We start from the raw sequence: 20,107 nt of genomic DNA on the forward strand, positions 1-20,107 counted from the left end.
TCGCTATTCGCCGTGGATTTGCTCTGCTACAACCTTCAGTAGCGAGGACTCAATTCAGTGTAGCGAATAATCGGTGTGTGTACAGAATCTTTGACAAAAGGTCGAAAGCTAAAAGGTTGAAAAGAGAGAAGGTCTAAAGACAAAAGTTCGGAAGGACAGTAGCTCGAGAGGACATGACCTAAGGGACAGATGTTCGAATGGACAAAAAGTCGAATCCATTTTTAAGAATGAGAAGGGTATATTGACGCATTGTCCAGCATGTCCATTTTTCCGTATTGGGTACTACGTTCACCATCAAATCCTATATACAGTGTATCGCAAAATTGAGCATACACCCTAGTGGACAATTTTTTGAAACATGGTGAATAGATATATTTTTTTAAATCTCGGCTTGTGGTTGAATAGATGTTTATTGATTTATCGCTATGGTTAGATTTAGGTTAGTAAGACGTTCGATTTTCAACTATTTACCTGGTGGAAGAATTTTAGTAAAATTAGTGGCAAATGATTGATCTTTAATATGATTAAAGAAGAGCACAATTTCTTAAAGTTAGGTTCATTTAATTTCATGAAAATAAAGAATATCAAGAAAAAAGCTTTTTCTTAAATAGCTCTAACTTTTATAAACTCAACCGAAAATAACCAATACTTTACCAATAATTGATAAATGTATGATGACTTAGCAGCCAAAAATGTAGAGACGTATCTTTACACCTTGTGCTTTTAGAGCCGTTTTTCTAAAATTAAACGACAGCTGTACGCTAAATTTTAAGATACACTGTATATCGTCTGACCAGTGGTGGATAAATCCGTTTTGCAGTAGACCGATTCCAGACAAATTCTCAAATCCATTAATTTTCGTATTTCTTTTTATGGCTGAAATTTTTTAGAAACGTTCCTCGTGACCAAAAATGCCTTAATTTTGAAAAGGGCATATAGAAAAATGTTAAGCTTATCTTCAGAAACTGTTACTCGAAAAATGTTTGTCCAATCGGTTGGGTACCTTCAGAAATGTTTTAGGGAACATCTGGAACTACTTAAAAATAATATCACTCTACAAAAAAATCACTACTTCTTTAAATTTAAAATAAAAACTTAAAAATCATTTTTCTCAAAAACAAGAGAATTTTTAGCCTCAGGGCCCGAGGAAAACAACCTTTGCAGCCCGTTAGAGACATCTTGGCGAGCCGAGATCTCGATTATTTTAATTTAATTTATGTGTTTTTAAACGGATCGATCTCAAGTTGTTAGGTCCCCATCGGTGTAACTCCATGTTCGTCTTTTTCTCCAGTATGTTGCGTAGTTCTAGATCAAGAGCACATTGCTAGAAAAAAACCTTGTGCTCTCAATCCCTACCCTGCCATCGGTTTGTTACAATTTGTTACCCCTAACCTCGAGATAGCCGCGAGTTATCGGCCCCCGCTTTACTAACGTTAGTTTTAAGTAATTTTGTAACCCAAACGATGAATATCGGCTCCGCAAAGCTCCGCAAACATTTTTCGAGTAACAGTTTTCTGAAGATAAGCTTATCGTTTTCTATATGCCCTTTTCAAAATTAAAGCTTGATTTAAAATAGTGATCCGAACATGCTAAATGACAAAAAATAATACGAAAATTAATGGACTGCGAATTCACCTGGAATCGCTCAGATATTTTCGAGAAACAGATAATTTGGTCCACATTCTTCTAAGACTAGGGAATCAAAATCAACGATTCAGATAAAGATAATGGCATTCTCATTTTGGTTACACGCATGATTAGTACAAATCCATAAATCACAATGGACAGTTCTGGAAACGATAATGCAATTATCATTGGTGTACCAGATCATGATAATATGAAATAGCGATAATCTCAGATCATCATCATCAGCTCTCGTCACTGAAAATTCCCCATTTAAAACAAGGCTAATCAAATACCCTATAATATGTGAATTTTCGGAATGAGGATGACGTAAAGAGATCGAAAATCGATGTTTGCCGCCATTATGAAATCCAAGATGGTGACCATCGATTTAAGAAAAACTGTCGAAAATTGATGTCCGCCACCATTTGGAAATGCAAGATTACCCTGCAATGTGGGTATTTTCCGAACAGGGATAGCATGCAGATGTAGAAAATTAATATCTGCCGCTATTTGGGAATCCAAGATTGCGGTTATTGATTTTAGAAACAACTTTTCCCTACAATGTGGGCATTTTTGGAACCGGAATGACGTGTAGATGACTAAAATTGATGTCGGCCGTCATGTTGACTAGTGTATTTGTCAGTTCTATTTAAAACCAAAGGCCGCCAAATTGGCGGTTGACATCGATTTTCAACATCTACACATTATTCCAGTTCCAGAAATACTCATATTGTAGGGTATTTAACAGTTTTTTTTTCCGAAACCAACGGCCGAGATGACGGATTTCAAAATGGCGACCTATATTGATTTTCAAAATATATGTGTCATCCCGATTCCAAAAATATCCGTATTGTAGGGTATTTTACCTCTAGAACAACTTTTCCGAAGGCAGCAAGTTCCTAGATTTTTAGATACATTACAAAGTGGTTGTTATCATATCAGTAGATCATCGTTTTTGTTGCTGATCATGATGTGTAACACAAATGATAATCCATGATCTTACTGTACACTGATCATGATTCCGATAACTAGTATTTTTATCGTCGGTAAGCATCGGAAGATAGCATTTTATTGATTCCCTGGACCCGTCATTGAAGCAAATTGATAATAGTTAGGAATGCTGCCGTTAGGTTTCATAGGTTAAACATAGCATTCGATTGCAATAAAACTGTTTATTTGGAATGAATAGAACGATATTGGCTATTTCTCGAGCCCTAAATTATGCGATATGAGGCGATAAAATATCGCATAAATTAAATTTAAAGTGAATTTCCAAGATTTTAATTGCGTAGATAGGGGAAATGTCTCCATTGTTGGCCTATGGATCTAAGATTGACCCCATCGTTAAAAATCTGCTATTTATCAATTTTATCTAGATGAACGCGTTATTGGGACGTTACTAATGGATATTTTTGGTTGCTATTGAAAATTTAGTCGATTGCTGAATTTATGTATGGACCCAAATTAGGGACACTTAGGCCGACATTACCTGCATTTCCCCTATATGGTAAAATATATGTTCTTGTAATGAATGAAAAAAATGTGAAAATTAAGAAAGGTCTAATTAGAGTACCACTAGGGTCAACAACTGTCCTAGTTGCACCGTTGAAAGTTAGTTTCAATTTGTAAAGAATTTCTACATTTTGTCCCTTACAGCAATAGCGATGTTGTGCAAAAATTTAATCTTTGACAAAAGGTCGAAGGACGAAAGGTCCAATGGACAAAAGGTCGAATGGACGAAAGGTTAAAGTGCACTTTGAGGGACACATTTTCGAAGGAACAAAAGGTCGAATGGACAAAAGGTCGAAATGGACAAAAAGTCGGCGCCGGTGGTGTAGTGGTAAGCGTGACTGCTTTCTAACACCCCAATGGGTCTGGGTTCAATCCCAGCCGAGGTCGGTGGGATTTTTCTGAGGCATAAAAATCTCTGGTCACGTCTTCCTTCGGAAGGGAAGTAAAGCCGTTGGTCCCGGCCCAAGTATGGTTGTGAATGGGTGCGATATCCTACGCAGGTGTGGAAGCTGCTTTCCTGCACATTCGGTTGCCGTCAATGGATGGCAATCGATGTCCGTCGGTGATTGGCACTAGATTGCGGAACAGAGACCGACGTTAAATAAATAAAAAGAAGAAAAGGAAGAAGAAGAAATGGGCAAAAGTTCAAAAAACCAAAAATTGACAAAATATTGTTAAGAAAATGTTCGCTCGGAGTTTAAAAAAACTGAACAAAAACACATCCCGTCATGATTCAAACAAACTTTTTAGAGAAAGGCAATTATTTTCCTCTTAAGTTGCCGTGACACGCACTGTAGCTCCCAACGATATGAGACAAAGGGTCGAAAGACAAAACGACGAATGACAAAACGTCGAATGACAGAACGTCGAAATAGCGGTGCCGCTGGTGTAGTGGTAAGCGTGATTGCCTCTCACCCCAAAGGGCCTGGGTTCGATCCTAGTACGCGCCACTTGGGATTTTCTGAGGCATACAATCTCTGATCACCTCTGAAGTAAAGCCGTTGGTCCCTGTTCAACGCATGATGTGTCGATAGGTAGGGTCCCCTAGCAGCACACTTGTCATTTAACTGTTGTGGTTACTTGTATGCACCTTATTTCAGTCACAATCAAGTTGCAGGACAACAGGTCGAATGCTTTCGGCAACGTGAAAGACAAAAGGTCGAGTGGAATAAGAAGCGAGACAAAAGGTTGAGCGAATAAATGGTTGAATGGTCCAAAGAGGACAAAAGGTCGAATGAACAAAAGCTCGAATGGACAAAAGCTCGAATTGACAAAAGCTCGAATTGACAAAAGCTCGAATTGACAAAAGCTCGAATTGACAAAAGCTTGAATGGCAGAAAATATCCTCTAATATAATCCGAGATGAACTAGCCTATGGGTAAAAATCTCACATAGATATCTAAAGAAAAAAGTAGAAAATAATATTTCTTACAAACAAACACAGTTCTTTCGAATAATAATGATTGTTATGGTTTATGCTACTGGGTATTAAGATGCTATTATCATTAAATTTCCTTCTTTTTACTACTCATTCTTTCTTATATATTTTGTTGAATCTTTCGGAACAGTATTCGTATTGGAAGGACTTTGTTATGTTTATTTTTTACAAGATGATTCAATCGGTTTACAAGTTTATTGCAGATTGTATAGTTTTAGTTTTAGTTACACTGATACTGAAAGGCTAGGATTGCACTATCAATATGTTGCCATCTTTTCATCACTGTTTGTTCTTTCATATAACCTTAAAATGTATCTATTTTGATGATTATTCATTTAATATTAAATGTAACAGTGTCTTGAGACTCATAGAGGCTCTGTGCCTACGGGAGAAGTCGTAGAAAAATTACATAATTCTTTCCATTTAATTAGCTATTGGTGTGACAAAGATGGTGAGTTCACCATGTTATATCTTCATTTTATTTCAGCAACCTTATCTTCCAGCTGACATAATTCCTAAATTCTCGAGACATTTATTAGGGGTCGTAGAGTTCTCTGCATCTCTCTTAAGTAAATGTACATACCTTTCCTATCCCTACCAGTTGTAAGGACGTGGCCAGGAAAATCCTTAACTGTTGGAGCGGGATACTATCTGTCCAGTAATAGATATCCGTCTTGTTCTTAATAGTTTTGAATTCGTACCACCTACGATATTGTGAAAATTGTTCGATGCTAATGCTAATGCTAATATTAAATGTAACAGCGTCTTAAGTCTGGCAAGTATTCTTTCCACTATTTGCCATCTGGTGAAGTTCGCTTCACAACAAAATGTACCGCCTCTTTGAATTAATCAGCGTTTTTCCCCTCTTTGAATCATTCGATGTTTTTTTCGATTCGACCTTTGTCTCCTTTTTCATAATTCGACCTTTTGCCCATTAGAAAATTGTCTCCCTTCTCATCACTCGACATTTTGTCCCTCTTTTCATCATTCGACCTTGTGTGCACTCGACCTTTTGTCCTCCTTTTCATCATTCGACCTTTTTTACATTCGACCTTTTGTCCCTTCAACATTTGCCCATTCAACCTTTTGTCTATTCAACCTTTTGTCCCTCTTCTCATAATTCGACCTTTTGACCATTCGACTTTTTGTACCTTCGACCTTTTGTTCTTTCGATATTTTGTCATTTGATGTTTTGTCATTCGACCTTTTGTCATTCGACCTTTTGTCATTCGACCTTTTGTCATACAACCCACAAGTAACCATTGGCATTGGATGGTTATTTTGCCTTTTTGGCTGAGCAGTGTTTGTAAGTTCTGATCGAGGGGTGTGACTCTATCTACAATGCAGTAAAGATTTTGTTTTGCTGTGGTTAGCTGCGCGCACGCTGAGTGGATAGAAAGAAGATTGATGACGATTCTGAAGATTTCCTGCAAAAAGATGATGCACGATGCAAGTAGATGCGAGAAATGAAAAAAATGATTCGATAGTGTGAGATTTTTCGGTCATCTAGAATTGAGATTTAAATATGACGCCCCCTCCCCTCGGTCCTGATGAGGGTCGTATAAGACATTTATATCGCCTATTGGTTATGGTTCAAAGATGGAAACATATTTGAGAGTTAGCCACCCATTTTATCCTCCAATAACTTGACCAGTTTATCCACCTTTCGTCAATATTGACTTTTTGTCCATTATGACCTTTTGTTCCTTCTACATTTTGTCCATTTAGACTTTTTGTCCCTATGAGTTCAATTCACTCTTTTGTCCCTTCGACCTTTTATTCTTCGATCGTTAGTCCTACAACTGAAAAAAAAAATATACATCCCACAACGACGAAGATGTATACTTATACAATATTCGATTAAACGTCCCACTTCACCTAATGACGTTTTACCTAATCGCATTCCGTCTAATGACCCATCATCCTTAAATGACTTAGCTGTGATAACCATACGGCACCATACCATAGCGGAATCGGTTCAGTTTTTTTTTCGGGAAAGAAACTCGAGCCCGTAACTATCTAGGTCTATTCACCAATGACACAATTCCTCATTTTTCCGTAGGTGCTGTATTCTGCCGTGATTTGGCGTTCGAACAAGTGACATTCTAGCCAATCAGTTCACGCCATCACATCGCTGCCCGTGCACGAGGAAATCTTCCGCCTATCGGTGGTGGTGGTGCTGCTGCTGCTGCTGATGGTAGCACAAAACATATGCAGTGTTGCAGTTTCGCCGCCCTTCTGCTTGTCGAGCGCTTCCTACCGCACACACATAGACAGCGCATGCAATATGCAAATTAGTGGATTAGTGACAGTGATAAATTGTGTTGCACCGAGATCGGAATAGTTTCTGCGACTAGTATCCTAGCAGCAACCGCAGCAGATCTAGAGTAGATGGCGCTCTAAGCCAAAACTCACCGCGGGTGGCATACAAGCAAGCGCCACTTGTAGCAAATCCGTGGCTGCTTCTGTTGTTCTGCATGTATGTGTGTGTGTGTGTCCGCGCGCGCTCCATGTGCATGGAGGAGGGATTTAATGGAAATTAGAATCACTTTTATGAATCACTTATATCGGAGTGTTCGTCCAGCTAACCAATCTATCTAGTCTATTCCCTCGAGCTGGCAAACGGTGACCATTGTGATGAACCTCGCCTTCCTCCATCCATTGCTGGCTTCACCGAGAATATTGAGACATCATTTTCAGGAAATTAAAACAAGCAGATTTATTACGGAATATGACAACCACGGGACAGAACCACCGCCGGTCGGTCGATCCGGGTGGCGCCGATTCTGAGAATGTCAGCCAGGGTGTTTAATGGATTTCGAATGGTGCCGTTTGTTTTCATTTACGGCTGTGGTAGTTGGCGGCTCGCAAAGACGTTTATAGATTCGGTTATGATATATGGCTCGTCAGATTGCATTGAAAGCGCACTTTGAGGATTTGTAAAGGTCTCAATTTATTGAATAATTCATTTCGAATTTATATGCAAATCGGGAAGCACGTCAATTAAACAAGCAATATATTATTTCATGGGACCCACGCACCCACAAACAAATGCCACGAGAAAGCACCCGAACCACTTTAATTCCCATCAAATGATTTAATGCCATTTTTAAGAGACATCCAACTCTTTAATATACTCATCAAATTTTTCACTTAGTAAACAAATGTCCCATAACTCACAATAAATCACCATCATCATCGCTGCAGCCGCCGATGTCGTGAGTGTGTGAATGTTTGCCGGTCGGTAGGTCGGTCACGTCTTCGGTCTTGCCCCTGAAAAATCCGGTGTGTAGTAGGTATGTATCGCACAGCTGCCGTTTTTCACCATCGCCATGTACCATGAAGAGTCAAGAAGTGGCAAAAATCTCAAAACAAGGCGGACGTGCTCTCGGATCACGCATTCATGCACGGTCCCCCCCCCTTCCGAGAGAGCGATAGAGAGCCAAGCCAAGGAACGGACGGGATTTGTTTTCAGCCATAAATCACTCCGACGACAGTAACGGCCAATTTCACCATATTAAAGAGACATCATATCACTTTAAGGCAGCAACAACAACAAAACGGTGGTAGCCAGAGTTAGCGTGAGGGCAAGGGAAATAGGAATAGGTGGTATTCAGGGTTTCCTGTTTTGTAGAAATTTGACAAACAAGATCGTTCAGTCTGGTCAAAGGGCCTTTTTAAGATTAATGCTCCTCTCCCGATAGCCTAGTGGTTATGGCTCCCTGACAATTCTTCAATTTCCAACTAATGGTACACAATACCCATTAGTTTTAAATTTAAGAATTGTCAAAGAGCGGTAGTAACTAGCAACATTTGTTCAAAACTGTTCTACCAAAAAATAGTAAAAAATATAATAAAGTCATCTTGATTTCTATGAAGGAAGGATATCTGTTTATATTGTGATTCCAGGATTTTGGAAACATTTAAAATACTTCACCCAACCGGGAAATGTAAGGTTAGATTATAGATTTGCATGAAGAGTATGCAGAATTTGCATTGTTTCACGACATGAACGCTGCAGTCCATTACATCTGTTGTATGAAACATATGAATAGGATGTAATAAATCCATCCTTACGTTGAATTTAAGGGATTTTTTTTTTGTGTTTAGGTTCAGTTGTTCAAGTGACCAAGTTTTTCCCAAATGTGGTCAGATTACTTCAGCACTCTCTCACTACGTCGCGCTATTGTTCATGTGAATGCTATATATCGAAATCCTGCCTATGTAGGATACTGCTGTCTTCGGCAAAGATGCTCAGGTGACCAAGCCCTTCCGGATGAGGATCGGGATATTGGATTTTAAACTAAAATTGAGTATTACAATTCATGGACAGCGAATATGCATTTTAAATCATGCAATATGACTGTCTGTCGAAAGAACTTCTATGAGAAAATCTTTTTAAAAAATAGACGCTCATCATGGAGATCTAGGAAAAAAAAAATCTATAGGAATTCTGAAGAGTATTCAAAAGAAGAATTGAGAAGAGCTTACCGAAAAATCTAATAAACTGCTTTCAATGCAGTTGGTAGCCTAATGATTTCTGGTGAAACATAAAGAAAGTGCTGAGGAAATTGCGAGAAATCAAATGCATTTTAAAGGGTGTTGCAAGGTAGTTCTGAGAAGAATCTCAAAAGAATCCAGAAGAGAATTCTAGGAGCATTACAAGGGAATTCTAGGCAGTGTCTGTTTTCATCATTTACCATCACACATAAGGAGTAGCACTTTAACTCATTGTGGATGAATTGCGTTCGTTTGGAATATCTTCGCTGTCACGTACGAGCAAAATGAACAAATGAGTTCATTATACATCAACGAATACGCGTTTGTTGATATTCACCATTGCTTGATTATCCAACCCAAAATTGTCAATATCAGAAGCGATCCTCAAAAGCACAATAATCAAATTCATATTGGGCAAAATAATTATTTTGAATATTGTCGACTCCAGAGCCTAAAACCTCGATATTATCAACAATTCCGCATGAGGCAATAATTTTCCATCAATCTGTGCATAAAAACTAACACAACACGATCTACAGCTCTATATTAGTGTAATATGAAAATAATCATTTTGCATTTGATCCTCAAAATCATCCCCATCAAGATGAAGATGAATATTGATATTGACAACAACACAGGCGATAATAAACATCCAGCCACGAATGCATACACGGTAAGAAAAAAGTGACCCAAAATTGAGTTCCTTTCACTCATCACGTGGCTTCCGTGGGGCTAGGTAAAATTAAGTTAAAGAAGAAAACTCAATTTTGAGTAATCCTGGCGTTGACCAAGTTGACAAAAAAATAATAAAACGGAGCAGACTGGAACCGAACCATGGACGTTGAGATTACGGGGCCCGTGTGTTGACCACTCGTCTATCAACGCTTGTGAAAATGAAATGGTTAAAGGCGCATGTTGCTTTTATAATAAACTTATATTTGAGTTCATTTATTATTACTCAATAGTTGAGTAAATTTTAACCAACGCCGCTTTTCTGATTCACTCAACGGCGGACCTCAAATGATAGAACCCAACGTTGAGTTTTTTTTAACTTAATTTTGAGTATTTTTTCTTACCGTGTACAAACAAATTTTGACTTCGATACTCAGAGGTTGCCTTGATCAAGATGTCATGTCAAAATTCAAATTCATGCATCATGGTTGGTCTATCTGTTAATGTTGTCTTCATTTTCAGCTAAGTTGAGTGTAGAGGGAATGATTTTTATCAGTACTGATTCCAAGGAGAAATCTCACCGAAGATCGATGTATGACTTTATGGGAATTTAAGAAAAATATTTGGGAAATGTTAAGGGAATTGAATGGTAATTGTGAGCATAATTTAAGGAGAATTTTAATACTCCGAACATAATGCCTCCGGTAAAATGTGTAACGGCAAACTTGCAATGTTTGAAAAATCAGCTCAGCCAATTATTGACGAATTTCAAATCTAAAGCGTCATTTGAAACTACACACTTTAGAGCAAGGTTGCAAATACTCATTTCAGCTAAAAGAATTTTTATTTTTAATTATGAAATATTTAGATGCTATGATCATATTTTGAATTGGTAAGATACAAGAAGAGGTTGCAAAGAACGTGTTTGACCTGTGTATTTCCCTTCATGAGAGTCACAATCAGCGATTTTTCACACACTCACTCACTCACTCACTAACTCACTCACTCATTCACTCACTCACTCACTCACTCACTCACTCACTCACTCAGCGATTAGCAAATCGCTGATTGTGACTCATAGAAAGCAAAATTTACAGGTTTTATGTTTCAAACGCATACTTTGTAACCTCTTCTTGTAAGTTACAATTAAAACATGTCATCATACCATCTTTTGGTTTTATATATTAGCTGAGTATTTGCAACCTTGCTTTAGAGATTCATTCGGTATAAGAAGATTTAAAATCCATCGATAAATTGCAGACCACTGATTCTTCAAACATTGGCAAATTGGCACATAACACATTTTACCGGAGGTATCGTGTTCGGAGTATTAAGAAGAATTTCATTGGAATTCTCAAGAGAACCTCAAAGAGGCCTGACTAGAATTCCACGAGCATTATGAGGAGGATTCTAATTTCAATTAATTGAAAGTGCTTCAAGTATGTTTAAGGTAATTCCCAAGATGAGTAGAATTCATAGATAATTCAGAGGAGAACTCGATAAAAATTATTGAAGAAAAATCCAATAGAATTCCAAAGAAATGCAGAAGAGATTTCAAAGGGAATTTAAAGGAGAGCTTAAAGGAATTCAGTTACACAATTTCTAGGGAAATTCTGATGATGTATGGCCATTAGACCGACTACCATTAGGCCGAATGGGTCACTTGGAAAACGTACAATTGAGAATATTTTAAGACCTTTGTTTGGTTTATGACGCTTTAAACATTAGAAAATCTTGAGTAGAAAATGTTATCAAAGTTCTGGATTTTTTAACATTAAAATATTGCTCTTAGAAAAAAAAGTTAATATTTCTGTATTTCAATCAAAAAAAAAAAATATTAAGATCTCTTTCTAAGAAATATAAATGAAGATTTCAACGATAGTCCTGAGTTCAAGATCAGCAACTCGGAATTCCTTCTGGGACTTGGATAAGATTTAAGAACTAAAACTTGAAGGAAATTCCGTACACAGATTCGGTTGACCCGAATTAGATTTTTCTTTCTTTCAAATATGAGCAGTTTTTATGAGTTTGAAATTTTACGACTGAGAGCAAGGTTAAAATTTTTCATAGTAGGGTTTCTTTCATGTTTCAAGAGCGGTTCTTTGGTTTGGTTTAAATCTCAAACAATAGAGATGTCATTTAATAAAATGTGAACAAGTATTAATATTTCGGCGTAATGTCATTTGGCATAATGACCCATTCGGCTTAATGGCATGCAATGGCCCATCACTATTTTGAAGAGCATTTCAATTAATGGAAGAATACGTGTTATCGTAACCAGATTCACACTATAAAGACTCTTAATACCGACAAAACAAAAATTTAATTTCCAGATTTGAGCAAGTTCTATGAGTTTTTAGAGACTTCGAATAAAATGTGTGCATTCTTATGCTAAGAAGAGTGTTTAATATCTCAGTTCAGCAAATACTCGGATATTAAAAATGCCAGACTTTTTTAAATTTCTAAATTAAAAGAAATCAAATGTTGATGACAAAAGATTTGGGCATGTTCAAATTTTTAAAAATCTTGAGCTCTGGCAAATTATTAAAGCTTAAGGACATTATAATTTCTTAGATCTGTGATTTAACGTAATATGCAAAATTCTGTACTGAACACAAATAAAAAAATAGCCTTTAATTTTATTTTTTGAATTGAAAATGATTTATTAAAACAAATTTATCTTTTTTAAATTTAATGATCACTTCATGCGAGATTTTCTTCCATATATTTCGAAACCTGTTGCGTTTTAGATCAAAATTACCATTTTAAAGATGCTATTTGAAATGTGAAGTGGAATCTTATCTTGTAAAGATCTGTTAATAGTTATTAAAATATAAATATACTTTTATTCTTCAAATATCTTGAAAAATCTTGTCTGCAAAAACAGATATCTTCAAAATGAAGACATGTCTTCAAATATGACATCTCTGCTTTATAATGAGTTAAGTTTGGGTTATACTAACCGCCACCTTTTTATATAGTCAGGATTAGTACTGTGATCCGGGGGCAAATTGATCACTTAATAATGTAAATTTAGATATAAATTTCTACACTAAACGAATTTGACAACGATACGGTATTAAAATCAGGTCTCTATCGTTTCGGCTTGATTATTTATCCTATTATATCGAAATTGAAATTGAAATTGATGAACCCCTCAAGTTACTTTCGAGTAAATTTAACTTTTATTATGAAATTGGGGTTCCCTGAAATCGAACCTGATGTTAAAATCTTTAAGCGATGCGTGTTTTTGTCAGAATTTACAAAAAAATATTTTTAATGATGCATAGTTGCCCCTTAAGGTAGGCAATTTATTTAAAAATCACTGTAAATTTCACAGAAAACTATGGATTTATCAATATTTAAAAAATTTTACCGTAATTTTTCAATAATTAGTTTAATGAAAAATAATCCCTTCCAAGTTAGGGATAATTTCACAGAAAACTATGGATTTATCAATATTTAAAAATTTTACCGTAATTTTTCAATAATTAGTTTAATGAAAAATAAAACCTTCCAAGTTAGGGATAATAACCCTATGACCGTTTTTTGAATGCTGTGATTGAAATTTATGCAGTAAAATCAATTTTTTTTTGTAATGATTAACTCGTCAAAGCATCAACTGAAAACGCAACCCATTATGACCAATTTGCCTCCGGATTACAATATATACAAATAAACATTAGTTTTACTTACTATAGACCCTCGCTTATTCAACTATCAACTTTATCCAACACTATACTATTCGTTAAGATCAAAATCTTGAGATACAATATAAAACCATTTCCGATCAAAAATAAACACCATCTAAACAGGTTGTCACTCAACTAATCTACTTTGCCGAAAATAGAGGTATGTATGTATGTATGGTCAGGATCATTAGGATTGAGACAAAGCAATAGCTTGCTCACTAGTTCTACTTAGAGACACATTTTTGGTAAAAATTATCCACGATCTGAAAGGTCTCGCTAAACTGAACAGCTTTGCCAAAGACGAGAGCTTTCCATAAGCTCATGATCAGTAGAAATGTGCCAAAACAATATTCAGCTCACTAGTACCTCCTTGTGAGCTAATTTTGAACAAAAATTTGAAAGGCATCATTCCAATGAACAACTTTGTCCAAAACGGGAACTTGCTATGAGGTGAGGATCATGAAAAACAAGGCTCAAGACAATATTTCGCTCACTAGCGCACCTAGTGATACATTTTTGGTCAAAACTATCTACCATCTGACAGGCCTCATTAAACTGAACAACTTTGCCAAAGATAATAACTTTTCATATATTCAGGATCAACAGAAATAAGGCAGAACAACAGTTTGTTCACTAGTGCCATTTAGTGATACGTTTTCGTGTAAATCGCACCGTCGATTGTTCCGGAAGAGATGAAGGGAGCACTTATTTCACCACATCCGCAAATCGCCTGCCAGATCAGGAACTTCTTTGTAAATTTCGATAATTTCTTCTTTCGAACATCCACCGGAACATCGAACTTAGACTTGGCAACGAAATATTCTTGCCTAGGAAGTTGACGTAAGTTTCGTCATCCATCACAATGCAACACGATTTGGTGAGCAACTTCTTGTAAAGTTTCCGGGCGCGGGTTTTCGCAGTGATGTTTTGCTTTTCATTCCGGTTTGGGGCTTTTTGCACCTTGTAAACATGTAGCCCAGCACGCTTCATGGTTTTCGAAACAAAACCGACCGACACCTTGGACTTTTTAGCGACATCTAGAGTTGACACGTTTGGACGGTTTTTGAACTGTTGCACCACTTTCCTGGCCATTGGACCACTTTTACGACCACTCCCTACCTTCCTTGGGGCACTCAGATGCTCTTTGAAGGTTCTTATCACACGAGACACAGTTGTATTTGCAATTCCAAGCTTGTTAGCGATCCATCGGACGCCTACGGATTTTGATTGTAAATGCACAAAATTCAGGGACAATTTCTTGTTTCGACGACATGACTGGAACTAATGTATGAATATCTTTGCAGCTTGACAGATGTAAACAATACACTATGAATAAGATTTACTAAAATTTTCAGGTTTGTTACTCATACGGTTCAAAAGATACAGAAGATTTTCGGTGTGCCATTTTTATCGAATACACCCTTTATGTGTTCGATACATAAAACCTGGCAATTTTACTTTCTAAGGGTCACAATCAGCGATTCTATCATCGCTGAGTGAGTGAGTGAGGGAGTGAAAATTCATAAAATCGCTCTGAATGCTACTCTCAGGAAGCGAAATTTAAAGGTTTTATGTGTCAAACTTATACTTTGCAATGTCTAATTGTATCTTATAAAAAAATATGATCGTAGCGTCAAAGATTTTCCGATCATATTTCCGAAAAACATTTGATTTGGTTTGAAATGAGTATTTACAACTTTGGAAATTTTAAAATGTTTGTAGTGAGTAAATATTCTTGTGTCCTTTAAAATGATGACATATAAATATTCAAATCTTGTATCGTGAATTCAATCTTCTGACCATATGGATTCAGAGACTGTTTTAAATACTTCAACTCCAACTCCTACTTCAAATCGGACTCTGACTCCGACTCCAGCTCAGGATCCGAATTTGATTGTACGGTTCTTGTGAAATAAGATAAGTTTAAATCTAATTACATTTAAAGCGATGCCAATTTAGGATCGGTACACTTTGTTTTGTCCGGTACAGCGCTCCTAGTGGTCGGTTCTGGAATCTTTTGACAGAAATTTGTTTGCATTGTTTTTTCTTGAAATCCTGTGCAAAACATAAAAAAAAACTAGAATGTTTTTTTGAATTGCCACGCTATGAAAGAAAAATGAAGAGAATTAATTCTGCACACAAGATATGAAAACCCGACATGATCGGGTACGAGGATCTCAAAGGAGTTGAAAATGGCCAAAACCGCCATCTATGAGTGGTGAAACGTTTTAAGGAAGCAATCAAGGCGTCGAAGCGATACAGTGGAGAACGTCATAAAGGCTTTCAAAGTGAATCCAGGACTTTCGGACGTGGATGTGGCCAACCAACTCGGTGCTGTGCGCAGTATTTTGTCCCACCGAGGCCCCGTCAAGCTTTGGCCAGATTTGGCGACTTGCCACTACAGTAAGAATGCGCAACAGTGCACAGTGGGCAATAATTGACAAAACCGCGACTAAATTGAATATCTCGGCTGCCAAACCGTTTCAGTCAACATGTTATACATATTCTCAAAGGAAAAACTCTGCTGAATCGATTGGTGGTAGTCTCATTGACCGGAGACTACCGAGATAGAGGGCCGGGATCAACCCGAGTTCCCGGTAAAGGTATTGTGATACGTGTAAAATTAAAAGACTTATCTAGGCCCATCCAGGGCACAAGCGCCATAAATTTTGCAGGCCAAACCTTGCTTGAAAAATGTCTCGCGAGGCAAATTTATCAGATAGGATGTCAACGGCATTAGCATGGTCCTATCCGAAGTTATCGTATCTAACATACCACAATGAAGGTTCGAAAGTAGCATTTGGTAGTAAGGATGTGAAATACATGGAGAAAGTGGCACAATATTATATGGATAGCGGTGTAGAAGATGAAGGGGATCCAGATTATCCGGTCAATCCAGATTATCTCCAGAGTTAAATACGCTTCACCATTTTTATAATGTGGCTACTTTATCGGTCAATCCAGATTATCCGGAGAAACAAGATATGGCCACTTTACCCCAAAATTTAAATTCTTTATTAAATTCGCTTTGATCTCATGATTCTGAACAATATGGAATAAACCACAAGGTTCTAGGAGAATTTTTATAATGTGGGCACTTTATCGGTCAATCCAGATTATCCAGAGAACCAGAATATGGCCACTTTACCCCACTATAGTTTCCATATTAGATACGCTTTGATCTCTTGATTCTGAACAACACAGAAGAAATCACAAGGTGCTATGACATTTTTATAATGTGGCCACTTTATCGGTCGTTCCAGATCCTCTTTTAGGCCAGTAGAGTTTCCTTGAGGGCATATATGGTGTCTTTACACCATATATACTTAGTACTATCAATGTCCAGTAATATATGTTAAGTAAAGTGTAAAATTATGTCGATAGATAGTGGCATTTCCTACTTTACCGGGAACTCGGGATGATCCCGGCCCTCTATCTTGGTACGCAAAAGTCTCCGGCCAATGATACTACCACCAATCGATTCAGCAGAGTTTTGACGTAGGACTACGTCTTTGATTTCTATATGGGGGTACACTTTGTGAAAACCGAAAATAGAACATGTAACAAATTAAGAAAGATTTTGAACGTTATTAACTCAGCTGCCCCTGGTCCAATTCCAATAATTTTATCACCAATAGATCAGAAATATGGCTACGCATCGATAAAAATGCTTCCGAATGTTGATTTTCAACAAGAAACTATTGAAAAACTGGTAAATGTCCAGCATTGTCCAGAAGCGTCGAATAAACTAACAAATCCACCAATTACCTACATGCATATGCTGCTTCCCCAGCACAGTCGTCAGAGAGTAGTAAGTAGACGAAACAAGTCGAAGTGGCATTCGCCTCCGATCCTCGGGAGGATGGAATTGCGTAATATTTTGCACAGTCATCGCCATATTCAGAACCAAATGCAAATTCTTCGAGATAACCAACATCCGTCGTCTGGCTCGCCGTCACGGTGTCTGACGTATCTCCGGTCTGATTTACGAGGTGTGCTGAAGGTGTTCCTGAAAAATGAGATCCGTGATGCTGTCACCTACACTAAACACGCCAAGCGTAAGTGGCCATGGATGTCATCTACGTTTTGAAGTGACAGAGACGCACTCTGTTTGGTTTCGGAGGTTAAATTTGGTGATTATGGCTTTGGCAACAAAACGGAAGAGTAGGAATAGAATTCATCTGCCTGTTTGTCCATATTCAGAACCAACGACCACACAAAATGCTCATGTAATCAAACTGGAAGCAGGGCTACAAATTATTTTGATCAACCTTGAACTTTTAATCGTCACGGCCGGATATTTTCTATGGAAGAAGCAACAATCTAGCATCTAATTCGACGAGGACGACAGGAAACATTTGTAAAGCCGAGTTATTTACGGAAGAGAGTGTCGATGAAGAGAATCGATCAATGTAGATAGGACCTATTGAAAAGGGACGCGAGATTTGTTTTCCGTACTGAGCTCCAATGCTACCGACGCCAGGGAGGCAGCTCCCACACCTGGACCCTACCAATCGACCCATCAGCTCAACCGGGGAACAACGGCTTTTCTTCCCGAAGAAAGGCGTGATCAGAGATGTTATGCCTTAGAACATGCCGGTGGCGCTGACTGAGATTGGACCCAGGCCTGCTGGGGTGAGAGGTAATCACGCTAACCTCCGGCTCCGATATCTTTCAAGGTGATATCACGGCGAGTGAGAACGATCCAAATTTGAGTTTAGTTATCTCAGAAATAAGAAATAAAATGCAGGAACTCAGCGATGAGTAAATTTGCCTCATGTTTTCACAGGTTTTTCCAGGATTTTCCAGGGAAAAATTCCCGAATGTGAGAAAAGTAAAGATTGGATTCACTCAGTCTATTGGTAATACTCCGAGACTGATTAAAATTTTTGTCAATTTCCTCATTTTCTGGCAGATTTTTTAGGTTTTCCACAGGAAACCATGAGACAAATTTACTCATCGCTGAGTTCCTGCACTTTTGGCGATTATGAGTGAACTAAACTCAAATTTGGGTCGTTCTCATTCGCCGTGTACGCAAAAAGCCAGTGTCGCTACTTGATAGCAAACTACTCATAATGGGAGAAGTCTTTGTAGCTTTTATACCACTTGGTTGCACATCATTCTGCTTTAACCTGAAAAGATATAAAAGAGCGCTGCTGTATGGCATTAGCTCATTTTCGCTTCGGACGGCGTGATGAACAGCAATAGCAGCAGTAGGAAGGTGGTGGCTAGTCCACTCCTTCACACCTAACAAGCAACAATTGACTGGTCGTGGAAAAGGTCTGGTAAAGGAGGCACCAAGCGTCATCGCAAAGTTCTTCGAGATAACCGCCATCGGTCGTCTGGCTCGCCGTGGTGGGATAAAACGTATCTCCGGTCTGAAAATGAGGTCCGTAATGCTGTCACCTACACTAAACACGCCAAGCGTAAGTGGCCATGGATGTCCTCTTCAATAAAACGGCCCTTTTCAGGGCCATCAAGCTAACATCAGTAAAGAGTTGGAATAGAATTTATCTGTGCTTGTTTGTCCATATTCAGAACCACAAGCCCCCAACGACCACACAAAATGCTCTCCAGAGTTGTAATCTTGTAACCAAACTTGGAAGCAGGGGTGCAAGTGATATTGATTAATTCTCTTAATCAACTTTCTCTTTGAAAAAAATTACTACAAATTTGGTACGCCTAAAATTAAAAAAACGGAAAGAGTTGAGATAATGGATAATTGATCAAATAAAAGAACTAAATGCTCTTCACATTTATTCCGTCCACTAGCGGTCCTACGTCAAGCTTCCGTTCGTGCCCCTAGGCACAGACCCTTCTACTTTTTTTTTCCTTTGAGAATATATATAACATGTTGACTGAAACGGTTTGGCAGCCGAGATATTGAATTTAGCCGCGGTTTTGTCAATTTTTGCCCACTGTGCAGTGGTATCGTGATAATCAGGCAAGACAGTGACAAGGCCCATACCCAACAGTAGCGTTTGACAGTAGGCAGTATGTCCCGGGCTCAAATAATTTATTTTGCTTATAGTCGCTATATTCATAGTCTGGCGGATAGAATCTCGGGAACCAATTGACCTGTCAAATAGCGGAACCAATCGAGCAGATCACGAGCAACAACAGAAAAGAGCAATCAGCTATTGCGAACAAAACTTCGGAAACCGCTTTCTCGTGACTCAAGGCTCGCCTACGCAAACGAACACCATCTTTAGGTTGGGGAAAGTTTCCCCTATCCGATGATGCTGATAATTTACCTTCGATTGGCAACGAAAGAATAATCAACGTTTTGTTTATAAAAGTTGATAATACCATTTCAATTGTTGGTCTACAATATATTGAATTGGTTCCGCTTTTTGATGAATCGAAATTCTATCCGCCAGCCTATAAATATAGCGGCTATATTTGCTGTGCTGGGCCCGCTGTCACGGTATAACATGTTTATAATAGAGTAGACGTCATTGAGAAAGGGATGAACCCCCCAAACTGCCCGGATTTCCACCTTATCGAAACGTATTGGGGTATCATCAAAGCTAAACTGAAGAAGAGTGGAAAAATGGCTAAGGATGATATTTCAATGTGAAAAAGCAGCCGGTTAGGTTGATCAGCGACTTGGGCAGAAGTTGATGGCACGTATCAAGCTCAAAGTTCGAATTTTCATTCGAGAGGA

General features: G+C 38.0%; 1 protein-coding gene across 4 annotated transcripts in view; it reads right to left on the reverse strand.

The window, feature by feature from the left end:
* LOC135706301 (protein kinase C-binding protein NELL2-like) overlaps positions 1-20,107 on the reverse strand; it is a 388,995-nt gene that overhangs the window by 70,495 nt on the left and 298,393 nt on the right. The window lies entirely within an intron of this gene.

The sequence above is a fragment of the Ochlerotatus camptorhynchus genome, unplaced genomic scaffold (assembly GCF_037179485.1).
Source record: "Ochlerotatus camptorhynchus isolate MF236.1 unplaced genomic scaffold, CSIRO-AGI_Acam_v1.1 ptg000277l, whole genome shotgun sequence".
Classification (NCBI taxonomy): domain Eukaryota; kingdom Metazoa; phylum Arthropoda; class Insecta; order Diptera; family Culicidae; genus Ochlerotatus; species Ochlerotatus camptorhynchus.